Below are 13,959 nucleotides of genomic sequence, written 5' to 3'. Positions count from 1 at the left end.
TCATTCAGCAGTAGGCCCAGCTGGTAAATTGCCCATGCCTGAAGAACTACTCTGGAACTACTGACGTGCCACTGACTATTTTGCAGCTGTTGTTTTAAGGAAAGCACCACCTCTCTGAAAGAATCCAAGATGCACACCCTGCGCCAGCCTGGACAATATGGGTGTGCAGAAAATACAGAAATAGGCTTTCATGCGCACACTTCTTTCTAGCCGCATTAGGAATCTTGAAGAAAATGAGTCCCGTGTGGGAGTGCTTGGATACTAAAAAGCCCCACCCAGCAACCAGAATCAGATGATTAGAGAGATGGGATGGGAGAACCAGCAGTTTTAAACCTAGCTAAATTCTCCCAAAATCACTTCGAAGCTTGTTTCAGCTAGGGATGTCGAGAACACCTGACTTAGTCCGGGAGGCAGGCAAAATCTCTTCTTCCCGGCCCCCTGGCCGCCGCTCGCTGAACTCCCAGGCGCTGACCCGCCTAGCCAACAAGTGTCCTGGAGCCTGGCAACAGCTTGGACTTGGCTGTCTGGTTGGCTGTCCTTGACAGCTGACCAGGCAGGAGGAGGAGGAGGAGGTGGCGCCCATCAAACACGATAAAAAATTTGGGAATTTGCAAACATCCTGCTCACATTCATGTTCAGGATAATGAATGGGATGTGTTCACATGATTTGTGAACAGAAACGCATTGTTGGCACATCCCTATTAGAGACCACCAACCATCTGCTTGAGAGAAGGTGTCTCCATGTCTCTACTCTGAATGAATGATCAGCAGTAGCAGAACTGGTATTTTGACAGAGGCCACCCAGGCACACAGCTCTGGCTGCTAGATGGGGTTCTTTAGTGTTGGACCCTGTACTGCACATACAAGGGGAGGGACCACAGCTTAGTGGCAGAGAACAAGCTTTGTTCACAGAAGGTTTCATGTTCAATCCAGTTAAAAGGATCAGGCAGTAAGTGATGGAAAAGACTTCGGCCCAAGATTACTGAGAGCTACTGCCAATCAGAGTTGACAGTGCTAGGCTAGATTGGCAAAGCTAGTCAAAGGCTTTTCATAAAAGCCTTTTAAATCCTAATTTTAAGGCACACAGAAAGTCATGTACAAACCTTATGGCTGCCCTGTTATGTGTCTATACTCTTGAAATGGGGCCATAAGGTAAAAGGTGAATTGAACTGTGTCATTTCCAAGGTTACGTTGTGGGGGTAGGCAACATGGCACCCCTGGGCACCAGTGCACCCCTGAACATTTTTTGGTGCCTGCCAAAGTGTCCTACTGCTCCCACTTTCTCTTAGAAATGCACACACACACACACACACACACACACGCTTCACTATGTTTTTTGTTTTAGTTTTTTTACCAGCAGCTGGGATTGCTTCAAAGCAAAGTGAGGGCCTCTCTAGCTCAGACTTCATTTCCCATGAATTCTGCTGAGCCATTTTGAGGGGTCAGAGACGTTCTTTGGAAATGAAGGTGTTGGATGGCTGCAGCGCAATGCTTTCCTCCCAACCTCCATGAAAAAGAAGGGGGAAAAGAGAAAGGGACTCTTGTCATCTCTGCCTAGTGTCAGGGTTGGATCTGAGCCCACAGAGTCCCAAAGTAGCTCTGATTCTGAGGAGGAGATGCAGTCTGTGGGAGAGGAACCCTCTCAGGTTTCAGAGGCGCAGCTGGAGGGGGAGCCCTCCCCTGCTCACATTCCTGGGAGTAGGGATGTATGAAAGTCACTTACCTGGACTTGCAGCTTGCTTCGCGGTGGCGGGGAGGCGCTTCGCTTCTCCCCCTGAAGTTCAGGCGAGGGGGGGGAGCCGTCCCGCCTCGCCCGGCCGAAATTCAGGCCGGGGGGGGAGGCTTCCTGCCTCGCCCGGCCGAAATTCAGGCCGGGGAGAAGCGCCCCGTCTCCCTGGCCATGAACTAGGAAAGTAAAAAAAAAAAAGACCCCGTGATAGGCTACGTAACGATTAACGTAGCCTATCACAGCTGACTTTGGAAATCTAGCCATGATAGGCTACATTAATCGTTACGTAGCCTATCATGGGGTTGTTCTTGTTTTTTACTCCAGCTGTAATGGCGGCGGTGGCAGCCGGTCGAAAGGCCGGCTGCCGCCCCCGCCCCCGCTGAAAGCCCACCGAACTGCCGCCGGGACCCGCCGCCAGGAGGGACATTCGGCTACGGTAAGTCCCATCCCGGGGGGGGGGGCGGGGGGGTGGCAGAGGGTGGCGGAGAATTTCACCGCCGATTTCAGGGGGCCGAATGCGTTGGCGCTCGGCCCCCCGAAGATTCGGGGAGAAATTCTCCGCCATCCCTACCTGGGAGCGATACTGACCCTGGCATGGAAAGGGAGGGGCAACTTGAGCTTTTAGATGTGAGGCTCAGGTGCAGGCGCAAGCAAGAGGTTGCGGGAGCCGAGCTGAGGCGCTCAGCTGGTTTGGCTCGACGTCAGCAGCTGTGCCCCGAGGCCCCACGGGAAAGGGGGAGAATTTCCCCTCCTACTCCTTTAGTTCAGAGAGTTGCTGCGCTTTTCTCCAAACAGAGGCCAACTGACGTCCTAACCCTTAGAAACCCCTGGTAGGCTGTTCCTTTCCTTTGTATTTCCTGAGTCTCAGGCAATTAGCATCTGTAAGCCTCATTAGGTTGAATGGAAATAAAGCTTTGGAAAGCAGCCCTTTTGTCTGACTGCTGATTCTGGCTATAGGAGGGCTCAGAAGACTACAGGGGCATTCCTGACACCTAGTTGGGGGTGGGGTTGGGGGTAGGGAAAGCAATAGGGAGCTAGGAAGGGCAACAGTAAACCAGCTGGAGGATCAGGAAAATCACCAGGAAGCCATTGGAGTGGGGAAGGAGAGCAGCAGGAAGCCAGAGGGAGCTGGGGGAACCAGCTGGAAGCAACCTAGGGAAGTCTGAATCAGCAAAACTCGAGCTCAGCAAAATTCTCCAAATTCCATCTCAAAGCATGTTCCAACTCGAGTCTGTATCAGATTACGAGCTTTGTTTTTTCCTTTTCACTTGACAACCTGTGAACATTTTGGTGCCCATTCTTCCACATGTATGCATCACTTGTTGCGTGCATCTTTGAAATGTATGCATTCTTCTCCCATTGATTAAGCATATTTGTGTGCATTTTTCAAAAGTACAGATTTTTTTCACGTATGTATTTCAAATGTACGCATGCTGTTGGATGCAGGCTTTTTGGTATGCAAATCATATTGCAAACTCGGAAACGTATGGACTTCAACAGCACATTATGTCTGAGACCATCTTTGGTCCAGAAGGTGCAAACTGGGTAACTCCCGATGAAAAACAAACTGAAACAAATACAGCCTGGGCGGCGGGGGAAGGACCATGAGCTTTTCTGTCTGAATGGATGAGGGCTGTATAAGTGTGAGAAAGAAAGGGGCTTAGGGGGGATTTTGGAGGGATCCTGGTAAAAGAGCATGTTTAATGGGTTTTGTGTGTGCTTGCAGTGAGAAGGGGAAGGGAGGGAAATGTGTGCATGTGTATGTGTGTATGTGCCAATACATACAGGGATGCTGGATACATAGGCTGCTTGTGTGTGTGATGAGAGAGAGAGAGAGAGAGAGAGAGAGAGAGAGAGAGCGCATTTCTGTTAGGGACGAAGAGACTCACCTATGCCCAGCTTTGTGAGGTGCTTGCCGAGCCACTGCGACCGCCAGCCCCCGCTCGCAGTGCTACACAAGCTTCGTCACAGCCCAGCAAGCACCCGATGAAGCTGCAGGGCCACCTGTCCTCCTTAGCAAGCTGCCTTGTGCAAAACAGTGGCAGCTTGGGAGCTTCTGGGTAGGTAATGTTGCATACTTGGCAGTCGTAAAGGCCCCTTTCACACAACAGTACAAGGGTGAAATATGACGCGCGCCCCACGATTCAGCGAGCGGGGTCCATGAGGGTGGGCGAGGGGGAGCCCATTGGACTCCACATCTCCCCCCTCCAACTCTTGTGACATCCCTAATGTCTATGGGAAGTGATCCAGCATAAAAAAGATGAAAATGATCAGGAGAATGAATTGGCTGGCAAAATGGGTGCAGAGAAAAAGAGCTTGCCTTCTGTGAAATAGGATTCTGTTGGAGCTGAAAACTGTGGGTTCAAAGGAGTGGTTTAGTGTGGTGTGGTTCAGATCGCACCTTGGCTTTGTACTCAGTCTTCGGGGCAAGTTACTTGTCCTTTGTGACTAGTCACACCTCCCTTGGTAGCCATTTTGTGGTGGTGCCCAGGACAGTGTCTCAAATTGCAAAATATTCCCATGGGTTAAAAAAAGTGCCTACCCTGGGCTGAAAGGAGCCATGTCTTGCACTGCTTATGATCCTGCAATAAAGCAAAAGTATGCAAACCCTTTATTTCCCTGTGACATTTGTTGATTCCCCCTCCCCCACTTCCAAATAGGATTGCAACAGACCTTTTTTTTTTCTGCAGACACACAGCAAAAACCATGCATTCTATTTTTTTTTTTTTGTGAACTGGTCCGTGCTGAATGCTCTTGTTTTGCTCTGTTTAGCTTGTCATTAAAGGTCATTGATCGCTCAGTGCTCCCATTAAATCATGGACAGCATTGCTAATTATCAGGATTAATAATACTAGCTTTTCAACAACAACCTTAAGGCATCTGAAAAGCACATGCATAAACCCAAAGGCAAAAAACTAAAGCATTTAACAGGCATGGCTCTTTTATCAATTTGGTGATATCATTAAGTAGGGTTTGGGCATGAAATCTTCTACAGCTTCAAATTAGTATTGATAGTTTTGAACTTTCTACAATTCCTTTCTTGAGAACTTAATTTCAGAATAGATATTGGCTGGGTTCACAAACATGACAACCCACACTCCAGGCTAAGTATGGGTTGAGTGTGGGTTGTCACTGAACGATGGGTTGTTGCATTGCGTGAACCCAACCGTGCAAACAAACCATGGTTTGTTAACCACAAACAACCCACAGTGCACAACCCAACAACAAACCATGAGTCCTCTTCATGAGTTATTCATGGTTATCAACCCATGAGTTGTTAGTATGGCTGGTTTCACACAACACAACCCACAGTTCAAAAACAAGTCATACTCAACCCATAGTCAACTTGGGTTGTGTGAACTCAGCCACTGTTTCTTCTTTCTGCAATCAACAGCAGGAGAGGGTTATCGCTTGTGGGCTTTCCAGATTCATCTACTTCAGAAACTGGATGCTGGATTAGATAGGCATTTGGTTGGATAAATCAAGGCTTTTCTTACATCTTATTGCTCCTACTAGGGACTGGTGAGAATTTTTTTTCAGTTTGGTTTTGTTAAGAATTTATCAAACTTTGCAAATCTCCCCACATTAAAAATAGAAAGAACTTGAGTTTGAATGTGGGATACAGATTTGCCCACCCAGAGTGCTTTCTTCTTAAAGGTGTGGGGTTTGAGTCCCTGTATATTCAACCATGTTATTGCAAAATTAGGGTTGCCACCTCTTTATTCTGACAGGCTCCTCTTCTTTAACAGCTATACAGAGGCAAGTACAACACAACATGCTGGGTCACCAGTAGGGAAAAGAGAGACTTGCACACAATGACCAGCAGCGGGCAATTCCAGTGCCGGTAATTGTGCATAAAAGTCTCCTTTCTCTCTGCTGGGGCCCCATCAGGGAGACTTTTGACTGGCACTGGGATTGCCCACTGCTGGTCATTGTGCACAACAAGTCTTCCTTCTCCCTGCTGGGGTCCTGGCAGTGTGAAGGGAGACTTGCAGAGTCTGCGACTTGCACCAGGGAGCCTGTGGCTGGGCTCAAAAATGCAAGCCAAGCCAGGAGCTCCAGGGAAATCCATCAAGCCCCACTAAGGCTGGATTCCCCCATGCAGACATTCCTACCCCAAGATCCAGCCCAACTGCACATATGGATATTAAATTCCATACTGGCTAGGGATGTGTGAATCAGCAAAATGTGAGCTTATCGAAGTTCTCCCAATTCCATCTTGAAGCTCGTTCTGACTCAAGTCTATATCAGATGGAGAGCTTTGTTTTTTTTCTTTAATCATGAAAATCTGTCTGTATTGTCATGCATATTGTTCCAAATGCACACATCTTCGGAAGGTATGTATTCTTCTCTCACTGATTGAAGTGTATTTGTGTGCATTTTCCAAAAGTACACGTTTCTTTCATGAGCAGTTTTCAAATGTATGTATGCTGTTGAACACATTTGGGTCAGGGACGGGGTGTGTGTGTGTGTGTGTGTGTGTTCCACGAATCATTGCAAGCTCAGAAATGTGCTGACTTGGACCACAGATTGCATCTGAGTCTGTGTTCGGTCTGGAGGGTGTGAACCGGATAAATCCTGATCAAAAACTAACTGAAACAAATTTATCATACATCCCTAGTACTGTTGCAGCAATGCTGTGGAAATGCAGGATAGTATCCACCAGTGGAGGCTGGTGGCTCCGATGTCAGTGGGGCAGTGAATCGTCTCCAGGTTTCAGTCAGAACCAGTCAGAACTCTAAAGGAGCCATCCAAGGTACAAAGCACCTAGGATAACTCCTTTAGACTTCTCACTGGTTCTGACTGAAACCCGGAGCAGATTCACTGCCCCGCTGACATCGGAGCCACCAGCCTCCACTGGTATCCACTGCTTTGCCTTTGCTTGTATGGACAAACTGATTCTGTTTCTTTTACATCAGACTGATGTAAATCTGGAAAATGCTCAGGGGTGTTCCTCAGCATTTCACAACTGATAAGAACATGGTTCAGTCCTTCAAACTGAATATATATATTTTCCCGCTGTGAACAATTTGCCCGCTGTGAACAACAGCCCACTGTGAACAAGTTGCTCAGCACTTTGCAGACAAAATCGCTCAGATCTGCTCTGACTTGGATGCTATAGTTGATACAGACCCAGTGGATGTAACTGTGGCCTCTGCTTGTCCAGTGTTGTTGGATACTTTTCAATTTGTACAGCCTGAGGATGTGGACAGGATCCTGGGAGAGGTGAGAGCCGCCACGTGTGTTCGAGATCTTTGCCCTTCCTGGCTCATAAAAGCAGCCAGAGGTGGACTGGCCAAGTGGGTAAGGGGAGTGGGTAATGCCTCCCTTAGGCAAGACAGAGTTCCAGCCTGCTTGAAGGAGGCGGTGGTGAGACCTTTGTTAAAAAAGCCTTCCCTAAACCCCACCATGTTGGATAATTATCGGCCAATCTCCAGTATTCCATTTCTGGACAAGATATTGGAGTGCATGGTGGCTAGGGATGGGCGGATTCTCTACATGCTCCTCTGGGAGGGAATCCGCCCGCAGTGGGAGGTGATCCATCCTGCCCTCCGGAATCCTCCAGAACTGGATCCTCCCCGCAGCAATTCTGTGGAGCCAGCCACCAGCTCTGTATAGCCAGCGATACATCCGGCCGCCATTGCCGTGCCATATTGCTAGGTTAAGGGCTGACTCCAGATGCAAATGGCATCCACTACGCCATTTGCGGATGTAAAGCTCTTAGATTAACCTAAATGTAGCCGTAAATGACTGCATTTAGCTTAAACTAAGGGCTTTACGGCCGCAAATGGCATCCACTATGCTATTTGCATCTGTGGTTTTTCCCATGATAGGCAAACAAATTGAAGCTTAGTCCAGACAAGACAGAGGTGCTCCTGGTCAGCCGAAAGGTTGACCAGGGAATAGGGATACAGCTTGTGCTAGATGGGGTTACAGTCCCCCTGAAGACACAGGTTCGCAGCTTGGGTGAACTTCTGGATTCAGCCCTGAGCCTGGATGCCCAGGTTTCAGCGGTGGCCAGGAGTGCATTTGCACAGTTGACGCTAGTGTGCCGGCTGCACCCGTTCCTTGAGATGTCTGACTTGGCCACAGTGACACATCCCTTAGTTACATCACGTTCAGATTACTGTAATGCACTCTACGTGAGGCTGCCTCTGAAGACTGCTCAGAAACTTCAGTTGGTTCAAAGAGCTGCTGCCAGATTGGTGCTGGTTACAGGGAGCATACAACACCCCAGTTAAAACAGCCTCACTGGCTCCCAGTCTGTTTCCGAGCACAATGCAAAGTGCTGGTTATGTCCTATAAAGCCCTATATGGCTTGGTTCCAGGTTATCTGAAAGGCTATATTCTCCCCTATGAGCCTACTCGTGCCCTGAAATCTTCAGGGGAAGCTCTTCTCGCCACCCCGCCACGATCACAGGCATGCCTGGTGGGAACACGGGAGAGGGCCTTCTTGGTGGCTGCCCTAAGGCTCTGGAACTCCCTTCCCAGGGAGGCAAGAGTGGTACTCTCCTTGATATGCTTTCATAGCATGTAAAAACTTAGTTGTTCCAGCAGGCCTTTGGGGATAACTAGCCTGGACCTGTGAAAATATGACGGATGGATACTATTTTTCTTGTTGTCTTTTAATGTTTTGATATTTTTACAATTTTAATATTGATGATTTAATTATATTTTTTAACTTTTGTACACTTGTATTTCTATTTCTATTTATAGGTTTTAATTGTACAAGTTTTAATGTTGTAAAGCTGCCTTGAGTTTTAATGTTGTAAAGCCGCCTTATATCCCGAAAAAGGCGGGATATAAATATAATCATTCATATATATATATATATATATATATATATATATATATGTATATGTATATATGTGTGTGTGTGTGTGTGTGTAATGTATGGCTGTGAGAGCTGGACTATAAGGAAGGCTGAGCGCAGAAGAATTGATGCTTTCGAACTGTGGTGCTAGAGAAGACTCTTACGCGTCCCCTGGACTGCAAGGAGGTCAAATCAGTCCATCCTAAAGGAAATCAACCCTGAGTGCTCATTGGAAGGACAGATAGTGAAGCTGAAGCTCAAATATTCTGTCCACCTAATGCGAAGAGAAAAGTCTCTGGAAAAGACCCTGATGCTGGGAAAGACTGAACTGAAGGCAAAAGGAGAAGGGGACGGCAGAGAATGAGATGGCTAGATAGCATCACCAATGCAATGAATATGAACTTGAGCACACTCCGGGAGAGAGCGAAAGACAGGAAGGCCTGACATGCTATGGTCCTTGGGGTCATGAAGAGTCGGACATGACTGAACGACTGAACAACATATATATATATAAATAATTTCCCAAGAAAATGTCTGTGTCTGGGGCATAGCATAGATCTAGTTAAAGCAAATATAAAAATGGAACAAGTTAATAATTATAATTATATTTGTAATTATGGAATTTAGATATGTAAAGCAGCCCAGGAGTCAGCAGCTGCAAAAGCCATTACTGTGCCACATTACACATCACTGCCCCCCCCCCATCTTATAGAAACTGTTCTTGAGTGGCTGCAAGATTAGGAATCGGAAAGTTCAAGAGCTTTACAAATGTGGGTCACTTGCTCATTTGTCAAAGGTATTAAGAACTGTCCACGAGGTCCAAAAAAGGTCGCCAACCGACTTTTAATTATTAGTTATTTTTGGTGATTATAACATTACCAAGTGTATTAATACTAATATCAGGGGTGTGTATATTAGACAGCCGATGAGATCTAAATCCTTAATCCAATTGCCATGATTGCTTCATGGCTGTTGTTTTCTCAGACTGAGAAATTATTAACATCAACAGACAGGGTCAATGGCATCAATGTTAGCCATGGTTACGCACCTGCCGAGTAACGATGGCCCCCTGGACCTCCTCCTCCTCTTCATCATGGCAACCTGCTTGTTCACCTGCCTCTCGCTCTGGCCCAGACAATGGTGGTGGAGAGAAGGAGGAGCGGCAGATGCCGCTGCCAACGTGCTCGCTGGTGCTTTGCCTTGCAAGCAAGGAAGTGTCACTTTGTCTTAAAGGGAGGAGCCATAGCTCAATGTGGCAGAGCACCTGCTTTGCATGCAGAAGGTCCCAGGTGTGATCCCCAGCTTCTCCAGGTAAGGCGAAGAAAGGATCCTGCCTGAAACCCTCGAGAGCCACTGCCAGTCAGTGTCAACAATACTGGGCTAGATGGACCAAGGGTCTGACTCAGTATAAGGCAGCTTCCGATGTTCCTGTGTTCCTAAGTGTTAGCAATGACAAGCAAGAGGATGAAGAGCAATGGCAGCTGGTGGCAATGGAGGTGAGAAGGTAGACTCACCCATCAAGGGTGTTTTGCCCAAGGGCCCTCAAAAACCTGGAGCTGGCACTTGACGGTATTATCTGTTAGATTAAGTTTGCCACAGAATAGTGCCATGGCTATATTGGGGTTCACACTCTAGTGCATTTAGTTGGGAGTGCTACATCAGGGATTGGCATCGCTGAGCACTGGCCAGGGCCCATGCCTCATCAGGGGGCCAACTGCCAACTGCTAAAGCACTTGGACGTTGTTGTTCTTTATTGGTGCCATTGTCTGTTCATTTGCCTTTTCTGAGAGTGCATGAGTGAGGAGCAGCAGCAGCAGATTCTGCTTTCCTCACCTCTTCTTCTTCCTCTTCTAGAGATGGAAAATTCCTGGAAATTTTGAAGGTATGGGGACCCCCACCCATCTTTTTTTCCCCAGAAAAAAAACCCAGAAATTTGGGAGGAAACTGTAATATATGCAACGCTCGCCTTCTAACATTTTTATTTTATTTAAAAATATTTATAAGCCACCTTTCAGGATAAAAAATCTTCCAAGGCATCTTCCAACAATCAACATACAAATACAATACAAACAACAACACACTTTGAAGAAAACAAATGTTCATAAGAACTAACAACAAAAACAACATAGCAACAACATGCAACCTAGTAAAACACTAAAATCCAATAAATAATTACATCAGCAGCCCGATTAAAAACACTACAGGAAATAAGTGACTCTTTAAGGTTCTTCTGAAAGCCTGCAGAGATGGAGCCTGGCATACCCCAGGTGGCCACTTCCTTACGTTAAGGGTGCAATCCTATCCAGATAGGCGGCCACCTCCAAATAGGGGTGTACGAAACCCTACTTACCTGGCTCCACTGGGGTCTGCGGGTGGGGGGAGGTGATCTGTTCCTCCCCCAGAATCCTTGATGGGGGGGAAGAGGCGATCCATTCCTCTCCCCTGGAATCCTGCCTGGCCAGCTCCGCTCCGCAGCCACTTCCGGGCTGCTGCGGACACAAATGGCATCCTGCATAGGGGATGCCATTTGCATCCCTACGCTAGCCCATGATAGGCTACGTAAATATACACATAGCCTATCATGGGCTAGTGTAGGGACGCAAATGGTGGCTGCTACAACGGCCACCATTTGCAGCCGCAGCAGCCTGGCAGCAGCTGGAGCCGCCACCGCTTCATCCGCCACCAGGTAGGTCCGTCCTGGGGGTATTCTGCGGGGTGGCAGGGGGGGAGGCCGTTCTGCCACGGACTCCGGGGGGGCAGATTCTAAAGAATCCGGCCTCACTGGGGTCCATGGCGGAATTCTCCGCCATTCCTACCTCCAAACTCAGAGGCAACCCCTATCCAATGCAGAGCAGGAGAAGAACGGAGGGGATCATTCCCTCCATGCTCCTCCTGCCCTGTATCTTTGGCTAGACAGCTGATTGCAGCTGTCTAGCCACGGGAGGGCTAAGTGGGGAAGGAGGCTGCTGTACGGCACATTGGACATGCTGTACAGGCATTTCCACCCTCCCTACCCCAGAACGCCCCCAGAACACCCCTTTTCGGCCACTCCTCACTCACCTTGCGAGCACGGAGGATGGGGCTGTTCTGCGCTGCCTCTGAGGCAGCGTGAAAGTGTGGGGTGGTCAGTTCCCTGAATAGATATCCTATGGCTGTCTAGCCGCTGTCTAGCAGCCTTAGGATTGCTCCCTAACTTCTCTTAGGATCCAAGCGCAATTCTGGGCAATTCCCATGTCCCCCAGCAGTTCTAGTGTCCCATGAGGGCCCCAATTCTTCCAGAGGGCAGGTGGGAGGGAGGGGATGGGAAACTTTCTTTCCATGAACGTCCTTAAGCTAACTTGCCTTATACTCCAAGTCAATGTACACTGATGCGACTATATTTTAAAACCATTGCTGTTGATAGCATCATCATTAGAGATGTCACCGAAGTTTTCATTTGTTGGCTCATAATACAAACCTCAGTGACCCATATTGTTTGTCTCAAACAGAAGGCAAGTGTTACAAACCTCCACCAGGAATGGGAGAGAGGAAGAGAAGGAGCAGGGAAGAGATCCCATCATGGTCCTAATGATGTCATCTGGTATATAATGGGCTCTAATTTGGCTCGTAATTTGGCTTGGAATAAGCTGATCTTTGGGGGATGGGGGCGGGGTAGGATCTAGCCATTTTCTGAGGTAAATTATACATCTAACCAGGGTGAATGGGTGTTTACCACTCAATGGTTCCTCCTCCTCAGCACCTGAGGGAAGAATCACAACTTCCTAGCATCAATATATTGACATTCTGGGCAGGGTTGGCCCAAGACATTTTGCTGCCTGAGGCTGACGAGATAGTTTTCCCTCCCATTCCATGTACACAAGCTAATTGGGTTGGCAGTTGAAACTTTCTATTCAACACTGGTGATAGGACAGCATCCTCCACTATACCATAAGGCAGCTTAGGGGGACAGGTTGGGTCATAGGGCACACACAACTCTCTCCCCTCCAACAACTTTCTGCTGCCTGACTGCCTCCCAGCATCTGCTACCTCAGGAGACTGCCTCACTTTGGTAATGGTAGGTTGGGCCCTGGAAAAATGTGATCCCCCCAATGAAAAGCATTTTCTCGAGAGAAAACATCTGGATCGTAGACAGCAAACGAACAACAGCTTCACTTCTTTCTTTTGTTTTTGTATTACAAATTATAAACTGCCTGGGATGGCTCAGAGGCTATCTTTCAGAACTTGTTGTAAGCACTTTTAGATTTTCTAGAAGAGCATAAGGAAGGCATTAGCTGTGGTTGACTGAATTGCAGCAGCAGCAAAATGGGACATAGGTACAAAATTTACTGACTCAAAAACAAATTGCTCATTCCAACCTTGTCCTTAATGGAAACCTGAAGAAGCCATTTGGCCCACAATCACCTGGCTGTTAATAGCTTGGACGTCCTCCCAGCCTTGAACTGTTTGAAAGTATAAATCAAGAAGAAACATAGACTCATCACACAGGTGAATTCATGCTGAAATCTAGACTCACTCAAGCATATTGTCTTTCTCAGAGTTAATCTGCTTATGTCTGATTTAAAACACCTTAATCTTAATACAGGAGTAGCATCTAGTCTTACTGATCATATAAGACCATTGTTCCCTAGACTTCCCAGGTAATCAGTTTTATTGTCCAGAAGAAAGAATAGCCACCACTTGGCTTGACAAAGCAAAATATAGATGATGATACAGATACAGACATATAGATATAAATACATAGATGATACAGATATAAATATATAGATGATATAGATATAGATATAGATATAGATATATAGGTATATAAATAATATAGATATATAGATGATATATACAGTAGATATAGATACAGATATATAGATAATATAGATATATAGATGATATAGATAGGGATAAGATATAGATAGATACAGATATATAGATGATATAGATATGAGACTGGAATCATTTTACAAATATCTCAGGTCTGGGGGCAGTATAGAGGGGACAGGTGGAGTGCATGCAAGATATCTTTAGAAAGTCACTGTACTTATTTCTCATGTTAAATGTACTGATTCAAAACGGTATGAACTTGTCAGAAAGTGTAAACATGTAAAGCAGCTTTTCCTTTAGGATTCAACCAGCTTCTAATTGGATATCTTTCCCCCATCCATGCACATTTCTAAATAAATGTGATGACATCGATGCTGAGATGCACCATGCATTTAACGCAGGGGTGGGTAGCATGTGGGTCACAGGCCCCATACAACCTCCTGGCCATTTTTGTGCCCCTGCTGCCCCCCCCATTGCCAAATTTGCCACCTCAGGGGAGGGGGAAGATTTTCCTTTACAACAAGCCTCCTGGGAGTGCAATTTTGCTTCACAGCAAGGCACATGCTCCCCACAACCCTTGTTTTAAAGGGAAATCGACACCTTT

This window comes from Heloderma suspectum, chromosome 3 (assembly GCF_057233095.1).
Source record: "Heloderma suspectum isolate Gila_16-S chromosome 3, 16-S_ref, whole genome shotgun sequence".
In the NCBI taxonomy this organism is placed as follows: Eukaryota; Metazoa; Chordata; class Lepidosauria; order Squamata; family Helodermatidae; genus Heloderma; species Heloderma suspectum.
The sequence above is the reverse complement of the archived record's forward strand: the minus strand, read 5'-3'. Positions refer to the sequence as shown.